Source organism: Octodon degus, unplaced genomic scaffold (assembly GCF_000260255.1).
Source record: "Octodon degus isolate 3935 unplaced genomic scaffold, OctDeg1.0 scaffold00197, whole genome shotgun sequence".
In the NCBI taxonomy this organism is placed as follows: Eukaryota; Metazoa; Chordata; class Mammalia; order Rodentia; family Octodontidae; genus Octodon; species Octodon degus.
Window position 1 is genome coordinate 2,813,729 of NW_004524773.1, and position 16,306 is coordinate 2,830,034.

Sequence of the window (16,306 nt, forward strand, 5' to 3'; positions counted from 1 at the left end):
TCATTATTTTCAATGACATCATCTTCTACCTAGAAGATAAAAAACACCAAAATATTCCAGGAATAAATAACCAAACTGAGCAATGTAGGAGGTTACAAAGTCAGTGGTATTCTTGTATACCAATAATGGACTCATCAAGAATGAAATTAGGAAAAATACCATTCACAATATACCAAAAAAAAAAAAAAAAAAAATTACTCAGGAATTAAACCAAGATGGTGGAAGATCTCTACAATGACATCTACAATTCTCTGAAAGAGGAAATTGAAGAGGATATTAGAAAATTGAACAATATCCCGTGATCCTGGACAGGCAGAACCAACCTAGCCAAAATGATCACACTTCCAAAATTGAAGTAAACATTTAATGCAGTCTCTTTTTTATTTTTTCCATAATTTTATTGAGAAATAAATAGCAATGAGATAGTTTTAAATCAAATTGGTTGGACAGTTCCAATAATTAACACATTGCATACTGCCTTCCTAGTGGTTATTTGTTGTACAAGATGCAGACATGATATCCTATTTTCAAACACTATTAGAACAAATCCCTCTATTCCTTGAATTAAGAGAATGTAGCTATATTTCTATCCTAACCATTTTAAGTACACAGATACAAAATGGTCATTCATCTATATCCCCTTTTTTTGTTTAGTTCTATCATATAAATATTATAGGTGTGTGAACTCAGCAAAATATTCCAAAATAGCCCAGTAGTCCATAATAGTACTGGGTCTTCCACTTGACTGGCAATGTCAGAAATTGTTGACCTGAGTCCCCTACAGTTCAACATAACAACATGGCTTTATTTCATGTACTTTGTTTTTATACTTTTCTGCTGGATGGTTAAGATCAAGATAAAGCAAGACCTATGTAACAAGAATTGTAGCTTTTGGATCTGATAAAGTCAGTCAAATCCCCTCAGGATTTACCCTGAGTAATGCAATCTCAATCAATATTCCAACAACATCTTCACAGAATTTCACAGAACTAGAGAAAACAATCCTAAAGCTCATGTGGGACCAGAAATGACCAGAATAACAAAAACAATCCTGAGTAACAAAACCAAAGTGGAAGGCATCAGAATCCATACTTGAAGTTATAGTGCAAAACTACAGTGATAAAAACAGCATGTTTCTGGCAATAAAACAGACATAGGATCAATGGAACAGAAAAGAAGATGTAGATCTATGACAAAGGGGCCAAAAACATACATAGGAAGAAAGGCAGACTCTTTAATAAGTGATACTGGAAAAACTGGCCATCCACATGCAGAAGATTGAATCTACACCCATATCATGTACTAAACTAAACTAAAAATGGATCAGAGAAGTAAATGTGGGGCTGGTGAGATGGCTCAGTGGTCTAAAACACCTACTTAGAACAAGTTCAGCAAAGCACAGGACCGCGGTTCAATCCCCCAGCACCACATGCCAGCCAGCCCCGCCCCCTGGTGGGCTGAGCTGGCCACACACACACACACATAAATAAATTAAAAAAAAAAAAAAAAAAAAAAAAAAAAAAAAGAAGTAAATGTTAAAGCAGATATATTTAATCTGCTGGAAGACAATGTAGGTACAACTCTTGAAGTCATAGGCATAGTAAGAACTTTCTGAACAGAACTCTGGATGCACAGGAAATATTACTTAAAACCAACAAATGGTATCATAGTAAACAAAAAAGCTACTGTACAGCAAAAGAAACAACCAACAGAGAGAGAAAAATTTCCAGCTACTCCTCAGGCAGTGGACTAATATCTAGGATACATAAAAATTAGATGCCCCCCAAATTTAAAAACACAATCAAAAACTAGGCAGTGAAATGAATAGACACTGACAGGAGGAGTACAAATGGCCAACAAATACATGGAGAAAGGCTCAAATTTCTGGCCATTAGAGAAATACAAATTAAAACAGTGTTGAGGGGGCCTGCCCCTTAGCTCAGTTCTTTATTTTATTTTATTTTATTTTAAGGGCGGAACCAGGGATTGAACTCAGATCCTTGCATTTGCCAGTCAAGCACTTATCCTACTGAGCCATCTCCCAGGCCCAAAGAATGGCCCTAGTTTTCTTTTTTGGCAGAACTGGGGATTGAACTCTAGCCCTTGTGCTTGCCAGGGAAGCACTTATTCTACTGAGCCATCTCCCTGGCCCCAGCTCAGTTCTTTAAGTGGCTGCTTCAACAAAGCAGTCAGGCTCAGGTTGCTGTGGTTCGATTCCCACAACTCAAGCCAGGCAAACCTACCCTGAAGGCATTTGGAGCAAAAAAAACAAAAAACAAAAAACAAAAAACAGTGTTGAGATTCTGTCTTACCCCTAAAAGAATGGCTGTCCTCAAGAAGTCAAATAATAGCTAATGCTGGCAAGACTGTGGGGAAAAGGAACCTTCTCCATTGTCGGCAGGAATGTAAACCAGTACAACTACTATAGAAATAAATATGGAGATTCCTCAAAAAAACTAAAACTAGAAATTCTACTTGACTCAGTTACCCTTCTTTGGGCTGGTAAGATAGCTCAGCAGACTAAATGCCCGCTTAGGCAAGTGCAAGGACCGGAGTTCTATCCCTGGCATCGCACGCCACACCCGCCACGCCCCCAGGCGTGCTGAGCGGCCACGTAGAGCGGCTGTGGTAGCACACGCCTATAATGCCCGTGCTGGGGAGGGAACACAGGAGGATCACTAGGAGTCTGAGCTGTGTAGAGAGACCCTGTACCAAATACAGATCATTTTTTTCCCAAATACATGTTTTAAAAAAACTATTATCTAGACATCTTCCCAAAACAGTTAGACATCATACTATAGTGATACTTGCATACTTAGGTTCATAGCAATACATCTTGTAATAGTTAAGTCTTGGAAGTAGCCTATGCTTCCAAAAATAGATGCATGAATAAAGAGAATGCATTTTACGCCCAGTGAAGCATACTTGGCTCTAAAGAAATACAAACTTGAGTCATTTATGTGAAAATAAATATACATTGAGACTATAATGTTAAGCAAAGTCAATCATACAAGCTTAAATATCACCTGAGTCTCTTATATCAGAAACCCAAAGTTTAAGTAAAGAGCAACATAGAAGGTAAATAATAGGAAGCATAGAGACAGAGATTTCTCAAAGAGAAAGTGGATCAAGAGATGGAAGGAGGGGGTAGGGAAGGGTAAGAAAGAGGTTAAAAAAGGAATTACTATGTGTTCTGTATGTCTACCATCTCCCCTCAAGGGACATAAGCATTGCGTACTGCAAACATAAAGTAGTAAAAAGGAAATGAAAACTTCTGGAGGGTTGTAATTTCCATTCATATCAGAAGAATTTTTGCTTTAATCCCACACTGACCATAAAACAATAAGCCATCATGGATTACAGCAGCAAAAACAAAAACTAGCAGTATGTGGATCACAAAGAACCTTAGGTGGTAAGCGTTGTTATGGTTTGTGTCTAGCTGTGACCCACCCCCGCCCCGAGATTCATGCAATCATGGGGCAGCTTCTGGAGTTTTTGATTGATTCATGGTCCAATGCTGGGATTATGGGTGTGAGTGTCACACCCACTGTGGGCCTGCATACAGTGAATATAAGGGAGGGAAAGATCAGTGGCTTTTGCTGCTTCTCCCCCTCTTTCTTTTTTTTTTCTTTTTTAATGTAGTACAGGGTCTACAGGGTCTTACTACATAGATCAGACTCATAGTGATTCTCCTCTTTTCAGTCTCCCAAGAGCTAGGATTACAGGCGTGTACCACCACACCCAGTCTCAATCACCATCTCAGCATGCCCCGGGGTCAAGGCCTGCATGGTGTGCAGTGGGGATCGAACCCCAGCTGCTGCACTCTGCCTAAGTGCCTCTCTCCTTTTGCTTTTGTTGCTTTTACTGTTTTCCTCCACCATGAACTGCTGCCCTTTGCCATGTGCCACTCTGCTTTGGAGCCAGCTGAGTATGGACTAAAACCTCCACAAAAAAAAAAAGTGAAAAAGATAAGATTAAAGTGGAGGCTGATAAAAAGAAAAATATTAGGGGCTGGGGAGATGGCTCAGTGGAATAAACGCTTCCCTGGCAAGTGCAAGGGCCTGAGTTCAATCCCCGGTTCCGGAAAAAAAAAAAAAAAAGTGAAAAAAACCTCCACAAACTGAGCTAAATAAACTTTTTCTTCCTTAATGTTGGGTGTCATGTATTTTGTCCCAGTGAGGAGAGAAAAGTAACCAAGACAAATGTGTTTGCTACAATATGTAACATACATATGGCTCCTAATAAGGGAAAAGTGAAAACGAAAATTAGGTGGTGTCCAACTTGGCAAGTTAGAAAGAAAGCAACAGAATAAACCCAAAGAGCATGGTTTGAAGTTGGCAATAGGCATAAATTAGTGAAATATAGAGCAACTATGCAATAGACAAGCTATATGCCAACAGGTCACTGCTTATCTGACGTGGTCCATATCTGAGATGATTAGTTTTTTTTTTTCACGTCAGACAGGTAAGGTACCTGCATCGTAACAAGGTGTGAGGGAGGCACAGCTTATGTATACAGCATGAACACCCAGTCATCACGCTCATGAACCTAAGGATCATGAGAGATGATTAATTTTTTTTTAAATTTTATTTATTTGTGTGTGTGTGTGTGTGTGTGTGTGTCCAGTTCAGCCCACCAGGGGGCGGGGCTGGCTGGCATGTGGTGCTGGGGGATTGAACTGCGGTCCCTGTGCTTTGCTTAGCTTGTTCTAAGTAGGTGCTTTAGACCACTAAGCCATCTCACCAGCCCCAGATGATTAATTTTTTATTTTTTATTCTTTTTATTTTTTTTTAATTTTATTTATTTATTTGTGTGTGTGTGTGTGTGTGTGTGTGACCAGCTCAGCCCACGGGGGGGGGCGGCTGGCATGTGGTGCTGGGGATTGAACTGCAGTCCCTGTTTTGCTAAGCTTGTTGTAAGTAGGTGCTCTAGACCACTGAGCCATCTCACCAGCCCCAAAGCATGAATTTTTTTTTTTTTTTTTTTTTTTTTCCTGAACTGGGGATTGAACTCAGACCCTTGCGCTTGCCAGGGAAGCGCTTATTCCATTGAGCCATCTCCCCAGCCCCTGATTAATTTTTTAAAAGCCACCAATAATGTTAAATATGGCAAGCAAAACACAGAAATAGAAGACATTTTTCAGTTAAAATAAACTTGCAGCAGATGAACTGGTCATTTTTCCTCAAAAGCTATTACTTAATTGGGAAGAAACAGAGACTTTTTATTAGACAACTAACTATTAAAAATATAGTGTCAGTAATTGAGATTTTAAATTTGAATCATTAGGAAAGAATTCAAATATCTTCTGTGTCACTTCTGATCTTCTCAGCCCCACCTGTGCCCGAGGCCTTTGGAAACTTGTTTCTCCTGATCGCTGGCTGCAGCGCTGTCCCCACTCCAACACAAACCTGCTCTCGTGGCCCAGGCAGCAGCAGTTCCAGGCCACATGTCTGCTCACGGAGCTCGTGCCTCACACTCTGCAGCTTCCCTGTTGGTTCTGCCGCCCAAGACTGCACAGAGCCCGGCCAGCTCCTAGGTGTGCGCACACTGGGTGTGTAACGAAGTTCACTGCAGGGAGCAGCTGAGGCTGGAACTCGGTCACGCGGGTGGGGGCAAGGCAAGGCTGGTGGAGAACAAAGAGCACCTGAGGCAAGGGCCAGGGAGATAGGTCAGCAGCATAAGCCCCTGCCTGGCAAGAGCAAGGTCCTGAGTCTGATCCTCAGTACGGGGGGGGGGGGGGAGCTCATAAGACAATCCCAGCCATTAGTTGCTAGGTAACCCTGTGTCCATACTGACTTTATCAAATGTATAAATAAATGCACCTGTGTGGCTGGGCAGAGTTCCTTCCTCCCCATCCTTCCACCTGACCTCAGCTTTTAGCTCTTATCTTTATTTCTTCATCCTCTGACTGTCCTTCTCCCCAGGAACATGAACAGCTGCATAGGATGTAGTAGTTCATATTTTCTGGGGCAAAGCTTTAAGCAACTGGCAAGAATGAGGCAGGAGGTAGAGGGGGCACCAGCAAACAAGAAGCTGGTGGGTAAAAACAGAGAAACCAGACAGAGCAGGGACAACTGTATCAAAATATCAGGGCCAGGGAGATAGCTCAGTGGAGTAAGTGCTTGCCTGGCAAGCACAAGGTCCTGAGTTCGATCCCTGGTACCACCAAAAATAGATAAATAAATAAATAAATAAACAACAAATAAAGGTCATCCTATCCTCCAAGATGGCCAAGCATGGGTAAAACTGAAAGCATGTGATTCTGGCCTTCATCCAACTTCATTTGTATTGTGGGTTTGATCCCATGCACATCTACCCCAACCTCCAAAATCCCTCTGTGGGCTTTGGCTGCCATGACACATCTTCTGAAAACCTGGTTGGTCCTCCTGACAGGTGGATGGAATCAAGTACCCATTTGGGCCATGGCTCCTGTCGATCCCTGACTCTGGGTCTTCCCGTAATCCTGGGACCTTAAGAGATAGCAGTGCCTGCCCTATTGGAGCATGAGCTCTTTTCATCGGCCCCCACCTCCCTGGGGAGTGTCTTTCACTTTTTATAAGTTTCCCTCTGGTTACTCCTGCGTATCCTATTCAATTCCTTGGGATACCAAGAACCCAAAACTTGTTCCCCTGGTAACAAAGGGAGCCAGGGCTGGGGAGATAGCTCAGCAGTCTAAACACCTGCCTGGCAAGCACAAGGACCTGGGTTCATTCCCTGATACTGCATGCCATGCTGGCCCTGGAACCCTGCCAGCCCCTGAACCTTGGGCGTGGATGCCTGTAATCCCAGTGCTGGGGAGGCTGAGACAGGAGGATCACTATGAGTCCAAGCTGTGTAGTAAAACCCTGTACCAAATGAATAAATAAATAAAAGATTTTTTTTTAAGTTAAAAAAAATGGGATCCAGGGCTAAATTCCTTTTCCTTTTCCTCAGGCACATGGACATGAAATGCAAAATCATGCAATGAGTCATGCTTTTTTGTGACACTGGGAATTGAACCTTGATCCTCTGCACTGGGCTCCATCCCTAGCTCTTTTTGAATATTGAAACTGTGTCTTACTAAGTGGCCCAGGCTTTGCCTGCCTGAACTTCTGCCTCAGCCTCCCAGAGGGACACTCATACTGGAGGGTGAGCAGCAACCCACTCGTTAAAGTAACTACAAAGGTGCTCTCCTGCCTTCCTCCTTCCACTCCTCCTCCCTCCCTCCTGCTTCCTGGGATTGTGCTCCTCAAGGAAACAGGAACACAAACTTCTTTTCAGGATCTTCCCCGTGGGGAACACAAACTAAGAGACTTGTTTACAAGAGAGGCTTCTAGCAGCAGACCCTGTAATATGACCTCAAGTTTGATTGACTATCCCAGTTCGGCCCACATTTGTCCGGCTGTGGGGTCAGTGACTCCATGAACCTACCCTAAGGTTCATTTCCTCTCTTGAAGAGATATTTGGGCTAGATAAGCTTTATCAGCTGGAAGTTTCCAAACCCAGGAACTGGTCGTAATTATGATGTCAATGATAAGTGAAAACACTTGAAACTAAACCCTCGATTGTGGGAGGAGTTGCAGAGAATTATTCCCTTACTATAAATTTGGAGGGAGAACAGTGGTTTATCCCTATTATATCCTCCTCTCTTTGACCTGGGCTCTACAAAACATATAATGAGATTAAGCTAGTAGATGTAGTAGGGCCAGCCAAATAGCTCAGTAGACTAAAACACTTGTAAGCAGGCAAAGGGGCCAGGGGTTCGATCCCTGGGGTGTGCTGAGATGGCAATTGAAACTGGACGTGATGGTGCACGCCTGAAATCCCAACTAATCCCAGCTCTTGGGAGGCTGTAAAACAGACTATGTCTGATTTAGTAGTGAGACCCTGAAAACCCTGTAGACCCTTCCCTAAAATAAAACAAACAAACAAACAAACACAAAAACCTAGAATATAGTAGACTGGAAAAAATTACCAGGCATGATGGTGCATGCCTGTAATCCCAGAACTTGACAGGGTGAGGCAGGAAGATTGTCATGAATTTGATGTCAGCTTGGGCTCCATAGTGGTTTCAAGGTCAGCTTGAATTGCATAGTGAGAACTTGTCTCAAAAAGAAAACATGCTCCAAACTATAAGCCAAGTAAACCTCATTTTCTTTATAAAATAAAACAGTCTGGCAGCTACCAACCAGATAGACCCAGTACTGGCAATGGAGCTGGAGTAATGAATGCTCTGTAGGTCCCATGTACTGCCTGGTGCTAACCCTGGTGCTGGGCTGTGGGGAGGCCCGGGTAGCTATGGAGGAGCTAAGCTGGGCAGCCGCTGGTGATGCTGAGCTACCTGTCCGAGAGCTGTAGTGTTCTCACAGAGACCAGCCTGGGCAAAGGCACATGCCTGGGGAGGTGGGGCAGAGACACAGTGGAGTTACCCAGTATAGCAAATAAAACTGCAAGGTACCTAATAAAATCTGAATTTAAAAAATAAGTTTGTCTGGTACTGGGGGTTGTACAGATGCTAAAAAATAGTAAGCATGTGTTGTACCACTGAGCCACACCCTCAGGCCCCCAAAATAAGTACAACATGCCATTAAATACTCAACACATATTTCTTTTGGTTTGTTTGTTTGTTTGTTTGTTTTGCAGTACCAGGGATCGAATTCAGGACCTTGGGCTGGCCAGGCAGGTACTTATGCTGCTGGGCTATCTCCCCAGCCTGACACCATACTTCTAAAAATTATCGGGGCTGGGGAGATGGCTGGGGCTGGGGAGATGGCTGGAGCTGGAGAGATGGCTCAGTAGAATAAGTGCTTGCCTGGCAAGCACAAGGGCCTGAGTTCAATCCCCAGTTCCACAAAAATAAATAAATAAATAAATAAATAAATAAATAAATAAATAAAAATAAAAATTACCTATTGTGCTACCTATGGTGGCACATGCCTATAATTCAAGTACTTGGGAAACTGAAGCAGGAGAACTGCCATGAGTTTGAGGCCAACTTGGGCTACATAGTAAGTACAAGGCCAGCCTGACCTATACAGCAAGACCCTATCATAAGAGATTCAAAGTTAAATTAACCTGTATTGTATCTGGTAACACTAGGCAATGGGAAGTCAGGTCAACTTAGGAAAGAAGGGAAGGGAAGTGGCAGGGGGGATAGAAGCCTTAGAAAGACAGGGGAACTGATGTGAGCAGAGACTGGAAGTCTGAGGAAGGCAAAGAGAGGAGTGCTAGGGTGGAAGAGAGGCAGGGGAAATGGCTCTAGAAGTGGAGGGGAAGTCAGAGGAGGAAGTCTGTGGCAGAAGAAGGGCCAACCCAGGGATGGAGAGGGAAGCCAAGGACACAAGTGTGAGAAAGCTAGAGGGGTGGAGAAGGGGCAGACAACAGGATCCTCGGAGGAGGAGAGCCATCTGGGAGAGGGAGGGCACTGCAGGCTGAGGGGGCCAAGCACAGGAAGACTCTTCTGTATCTGTATGAGGCCTGCTGGGTCCTCACCACTGGTGCAGACCTTGAGCGTGAGCAGCCACAGGAGGCCACAGGGCCGGGCCCCCCCTGAGCCACTGCCACCAGTGATGCCGAGACCAAAACTTCAGTGACAGCACCCAACCCCCAGGTCCTGGAGACCCTGATCTTTTCAGGTCTCTGAGCCCATGGAGAGCAGAAGGCAACACTTTCATGACAGTTGAGTGATGGTCAGGCGACAGTTGTCCTTCAACACATCCAGATGGTTCAAAAGTTGGAGGCCTGCTGGTTAGCTCAGTTGTTTAAGTGCCTGCTCATGCAAATGCAGTCAGGCATAGGATACTGAGCTTTGATCCCCTCCTCTACCTGCCTTACCAGACCCACCCTTAAGGCAGCCTGAGCCAGCCAAAAAGAAAACCTTCAGAGAAGGAGTAGGACTTTCTCAAGAACAGTGTATGCAGGGTAGAGCTTGGGTCCCCAGGCCCACATCCAATATCTCCCCACAATACTTATTACCCTCACTTGCTGCCCTTTGACCCCAAACATCCCTTTAGATATTCTTTAAATCCATTCCTACCTAATTGCTGAGTCTTACCACTGTTGACTGTGGGTGGGTCTTCCTATGAAAGCCTTCTCATGTTGCCTGCCTTGTCATGAGCCAGATTTCCACATCCACCCCACTCCGTGGATGGCTTTCCACTGTCACTGAAGCAGCTGTTTGTGTTGGGCACTGCACAAGAACATCATACCTAAAGAGGTGCTACTTTTGTTACAGACATCTTTATTATTTTGAAGTCAAAGTTTTAGAAATTTTTGGTTCTTGTGTTATTCTTTCCTTACAGAGTTTATGGGACTGATAATGTATTGCAATTATGTTCCAGCAAGTGACAGTGAAGTGTCTTGTTCCAACAGGGTTTATAGATCCTACTCTGTTTCTGCTTCCTGAGGAGGCATCAGTGTGGGACTAGGAAGACCTGCTGATCTCCTATCAGCTAAACTGTCTTGTGCTGGGGAGATAGCTCAGTGGTTTAAGCACCTGCCTGGAAAGCACAAGGTCCAGAGTTCAATCCCCAGTAAACAAAATAAAATAAAAAATAAACTATCTTGCACTTCTTAGCAAAGAGCTGTTTTTTCACCGGATACACAAAGCATCTTTTAAAAAAGATACATGAGTGTTGGCACCTTGGCTGTAGGTGATATTTCATATTTCCATCCAAAGGTTCAGCTAATCTGTTTACCAATATAGACCGAAATTGTGACCTTCCAAACTCAAATCCACAAGTCCTTTGACTCACCACCAATTACTGTGTTAACTAACATCCCATTACCATTAGTAATCCACAAAAAATGTAGATGGAGAGAAATGAAAGGGTGTTATGTCGTAGTTGATTTGCTACATTCCATGGCAATTAATTATTTCCTTAGAAATGTCATCATTATGAAATAAGGTATTATTAAATTCTAATGGCTAGTTACCACATATTACTTTAAGATGTTAACATTCTAAGATAAAATATTAGACATGTATCAGGAAGGAAAAATAATTAGGATCAGAAAAATGGGGAACTATTAAAAATTAATTGGGTCACTGAAGAAATATCTTGAGGAAACTGGGTGGGAATGAAATAAATTTCCACAGCTGCTATTTTGGCCAAATGCATCACAAACCCATTAAAGATTAAGCAGTCAAATATGAATTTACCTTCCACTTCAACTAAACTAAGAAGAAAATATTTTAAAATGACTGGGAAAAGGCTGGCCAAATAGCTCAGCAGATTAAAGCACCTGCAAGCAGGCGCAGGGGCCGGAAGTTCCACCTCTGGGCCTGCCATACTGGCCCTGCCCCCCGGGGGGGGGGGCGCTGATAGGGCAGTTGAGACTTGGTGGGGTGGTGCGCACCTGTAATCCCAGCACTTGAGAGGCTGCAAACAGGAGAATCACTACAAGTCTGATCTAGTAGTGAGACCCTGAACACCCTGTAGACCCTTCCCTAAAATACAAAAATAAATAAATAATTTTTAAAAAATGACTGGGAAAAGGGGAAAAACGAACAACCTTTTTTTTTTTTTTTTGGCAGAATGAGGGATTGAACTCAGGCCCTTGTGCTTGCCAGGCAAGCACTTACTCTACTGAGTCATCTCCCCAGCCTGAACAATCTTTTAATTAAATACAGACAAATCTCCTGCTCATGCTCCTGTAATAAAATGCTCAAGACTGGGTCCTTTTTTTTTTTTTTTTTTACATTTATTTATTTAGTGTGGGGTGTGTGTGTGTGTGTGTGTATGTGTGTGTGTGTGTGTGGCCAGCTCAGCCCACCAGGGGACGGGGCTGGCTGGCATGTGGTGCTGGGGGATTGAACCGCAGTCCCTGTGCTCTGCCAAGTTTGTTCCAAGTAGGTGCTTTAGACCACTGAGCCATCACGCCAGCCCCAGGACTGGGTCCTTTATGAAGAATACAGGTTGACTTGCTCCACAGTTCTGGTGGAATTGTGGTCCAAACAGCATGGCATCAGAGACTTAGGAAGGGCCCCCACGTGCATCAAAACATGGAGAATGGGACACAGTGGTCCATACCTGTAGTCTCAGCTACTTGATAGGCAGGACTGTGAGTCGGTCAGACTGGGCAATTTAGTGAGACCCTGACGCAAAAAATAAAATAAGTTTTCTTTCAAAAAAAGACAAAGACCATGTTGGAGAAGCAGAAAGGCAACTGTTCTCATGTAGAAGAGTGAAATGCATTCTTGAGAACTCCAGTCACATAAGACCTGTCCCACCCACAGAAACAACATTAGTCCATTCACAAGGGTGGAGCCCCTATGACCCAATTAATTCTCCTGGGCCCCACCTCTTAGGGCTTCATCTCGACATGCCACTCTAGGGACCAGGTTTCTAGCACAGGAGCCTTTGAGGGACAAACCACAGCCACCCATGACAGATGGGTGGCAATGATTGACATTTTGCAATCGTGTGTAGGATCCCAAGCATGATCTGATTTGGCATACATCCAAAAAACTTCAAAGTGAGATCTCAAACAGATACTTATATGTCCATGTTTGTAGCAGCACAATAGCCCAGAGCTGGGAACAATGTGAATATACTGTGGTGGATGAATAGAAAAACAAAATCTGGTCTAGCTGTAGAGTGATAATCTTCAGGCTTAAACAGCAGGAAATCCTGCTACATGCTACAACATGGATAAGCCAGCCAGAAAAACCCAAAGTACAATTGTACCAAGAAACTAGGTCTGACTATACTCATGAGGTATGCTGTCTTTTCAAAGAGACAAAGTGATTGTTAGGTGCTGTGGTTGGAATGTGTCCTCCAAAGGTTCATGTGTTGGAATGTCAAGTTTCAAGTTCACAGGCAAGTGGGTTTTGGAGGCAGGGCGGCCTTTCAGAGTTGATTAGGATGCATGAAGTCATCAGGGTGGGGTCTCCCTGATGGTATCAGCAGCTTTATAAGAGGAAGAGAAATCCTTGCTAGCAGCTTGGTCTGTATCAGTGCACGATACCCTTCGGGTCTCCAGATGCGGGAAGAAGGCCCTCACCAGAGCCAGCACTGTGCTATTCTTTTCCGACTTCTCAACTTCCAGAACCATGAGCTAAATAAACTTCTCCTCTTTAGAAATGGCTCAATGTATGGTATTCAGCTATTGCAACAGAAAATGAATCAAGAGGGGCCAGGGATATAGTTCAGTGGCACAAGTGCCTGCCTGGCAAGCACAAGATACTGAGTTCCATTCCTGGTACCAAAAACGATAAATAAATAGTACTAGAAAATGGACTAAGACACCAGAGACTTGAGCAGGATGGATGACAGAAAGAGAAGCTGTTGTTTAATGAGTATAACATTTCAGCTTTTGGATATTGGCTGCATAACAATATGAATATGCTTAACACTACTGAATGACAAAAATATTAAGATCTGCTTTGAGAAAGAAATATTGATGCTGCAGGCAGAGTCTGTGAAAACAACAAAAGCAAACATTGGCACCCCATGTGTGTGATTCAGTTTCCAGCGAGGCAATGATTAGAATTCCAGAAAAAATTCACAGTTGTGATAACGAGTGGGGGAACTCTTTTGCAGCCTGTAGAGGCCGCAAACAAGTGACCTCTCATTATGAGGGATTAACATGTGTAAGAGACATTTCAATTATGACATGTTTGATTAATGGAATTATCTCCTAGCAAGACAAGAAATACTGAGTGTTTCCCAACTACTCGTATCACAAACAGTATTTATAGTTTAGGAGTCAGTTAAAGGGTCAGGGATATAGCTTAGTGGTACAGTGCCTGCCTGGCAAGTGAAGGTTGTGAGTTCGATTCCCAGGACAAATAAATAAATAAACAGACAAACAAACAAATAAAGTCAGTTAAGGGCCAGGCATGGTGGTACATGCCTGCAATCTCATCACTCAGGAAACTGAGGCAAGAGGATTCTTTTGAGTTCAAGGCCAGCCTGAGCTACAAAGTGGGCCAGCCTGGGCTACAAAGTGAGCCAGCCTGAACTACCAGCCTGTCTCTAAAAACAAAACAAAACAAGTCAGTTAAGGACACAGTGGATCATGCCCCATGGTGTGACTACGTCTTTGACTCCTGGTTCTGCGGCTTCTCCAAAATGGGGATCAACAGCTGGCGGAATCTTCTCCTGTTTTTTCTAACTTAGTTCCAAGTCTTCTTTTTATTTTTATTTATTTTTATTTTTTGGCAGAACTGGGGATTGAACTCAGGCCCTTGTGCTTGCCAGGGAAGCGCTTATTCACCAAGCCATCTCCCAGCCCCAAGTCCTCTTTATTAAAATTTTTTCCTCAGTGCCTTTGAGAATCTTGATGCCAATCTATGAAATTCAATTATTGCCTGTTTGTGGTTCATGGATGACATGCAAATGTGTTCCCCAGCTATTCAAAGAGTGGAATATCGCCAAACTTTCAACTGAGTGTGATTCTGAACTCTCTGGAAAGGAATGGGATGCAGCTATTAAGATACAGGCTACAGGGACCGGGGAGATGGCTCAATAGAACAAGCGCTTGCCTGACAAGCGCAAGGGCCTGAGTTCAATACCCAGTCGTAGGAATTTCCATACATCACAAGCAGGTCCCCTCCCCCTTCTCCTTACAGGCCATTGTTATTATGTGGATTTTCCCGTCTCAGGGCTGGGCCAGGGAGGCAGCTCAGCGGCACAAGCAGCTGCCTGGCGAGCACAAGGTCCTGAGTTCAGTCCCCAGTACTAAAAAAAAAAAAAAAAAAAGAATCCCAGGACGTTCATCAAACAGGTAGAAGGCCGGACAGGCACAGGCTTTCCATGGATTGTGGCAGTCATGACTCAGCATCCCGAAGGTTGGATTCACCCCTTAGCCGGACACACAGTGGGGACCTGCAGTTAGTTGGGAAGAGGGGAACAAGGGACTTGCGGGACATGATATCCTGCAGTTCCTTGTTCCGATAGTTTTTTTCACTGCCTTTGCCATGTTGGCTTGGGTAGAACAGATCCCAGCGGAGACTATGTCAGGCGTCATTTGCCTGTCCTAAGAGGCTCTGCTGCAAAATATACCTGTGGTGCCCGGAATGCACCGGAAGGCGTCCCAAAGTAGCCAAGTGTTGGCTACGAGTTAATTATCCCAAACCATTACTGAACCAGCAGCCCGAATATTGAAAGAATGAAACAGATCTACCCACTGCGCTTATCATTCAGGGGGCTGGATTTCTTGCATCAGCGCCTTCCTGTCCTAATGCGAGTGGAGGCTAAGGGTGTGCGCTGGCGGAGAAGACACCCCAGGCGGCCGCAGCAGCCGAAGTTTGTTCTCTCTGCGCGCTCAGGGAGACGGGCAGCGGCCTCACCTGTGGAAGCAAGAGCTGAGCGCCGCGGGCCCTGGCTCAGCAGCGGAGAGGGGCTGAGTCAGGCGGACAGAGCGTCGGTCTCAGATCCAGTGACCGAAGCTGACGGGAGAATATTTAGAAGGTAGCCTGTTGCAGCTGAAACTGACAAGAGATTTAGTGGATTTCAGTTCCGTTATTGAGAAATGTTCTTCATTGATTCTGATGACATTTCTGTGGTTTGTGACATTTTAATGCATTTTACATAGGACGAGTGGTATTTTATAAAGAATCTGGTAAAAGAGTTTGACCTAACTTAAATATAGTCGCAATTAGTGTAAACCCATCAGGGTATTTTTAATAAATTTTCATATATGGCAAAAAATTTAAGTTGCACAGTGATATTCTGATATAAAAATCAAACATTTTGAGACTCTGTGTGAGCAAATAAGAGACTTTCAGATTTTCTTAAAAGACTGTTAGAATTGTGGGGAAAATTTTCTTGACCAAATTGTGCACTCTGTCATGATAATATTTTAGAAAATATGCATAAGCAAAGCTGGGGGTGGCAGCGGCGAGCGCCTGTATTCGCAGCTCTCTCCAGGCTGAGGCAGGAGGACTGCGGTGTGTTGGGAGGCCAGCCTGGGCTACATATGTGAGCACAAGGCCAGCCTGCACTATATAATGAAACCCCTCCTTAAATCTTTTTTTTCTGAAAGTACTGAGTTTATTTTAAAGCATCACGTCATTTCATTATCAATAAACAAAGACATTTTGCATTATATGTTGATTTTTATAGAGTACAGACTGGAAAACAAGAAATAGGATAAACTAAAGAGCTGTGGTTTTTAGAAATAGCTAGTACAGAGCTAATACAAAAAGCTTTCTTTTCTGAATTAAGTGATTTAGATGAATTCCCTGTCTAGAATTCTTTAATAATATTTTATTTTTTTAAAATTTATTATTTATTTATCTTGTGTGTGGCCAGTTCAGCCCACCAGGGGGCGGGGCTGGCTGGCATGTGGTGCTGGGGGATTGAACCGTGGTCCCTGTGCT

The 16,306-nt window shown here is 43.7% G+C and overlaps 1 non-coding gene across 1 annotated transcript; it reads right to left on the reverse strand.

Moving 5' to 3' along the window:
- Positions 1-4,454: 4,454 nt before the first annotated feature.
- LOC111813547 lies at positions 4,455-4,556 on the reverse strand. Its single transcript, XR_002818774.1, has one exon. It is a non-coding gene; the product is annotated as a small nucleolar RNA U13 (small nucleolar RNA).
- Positions 4,557-16,306: the final 11,750 nt, after the last annotated feature.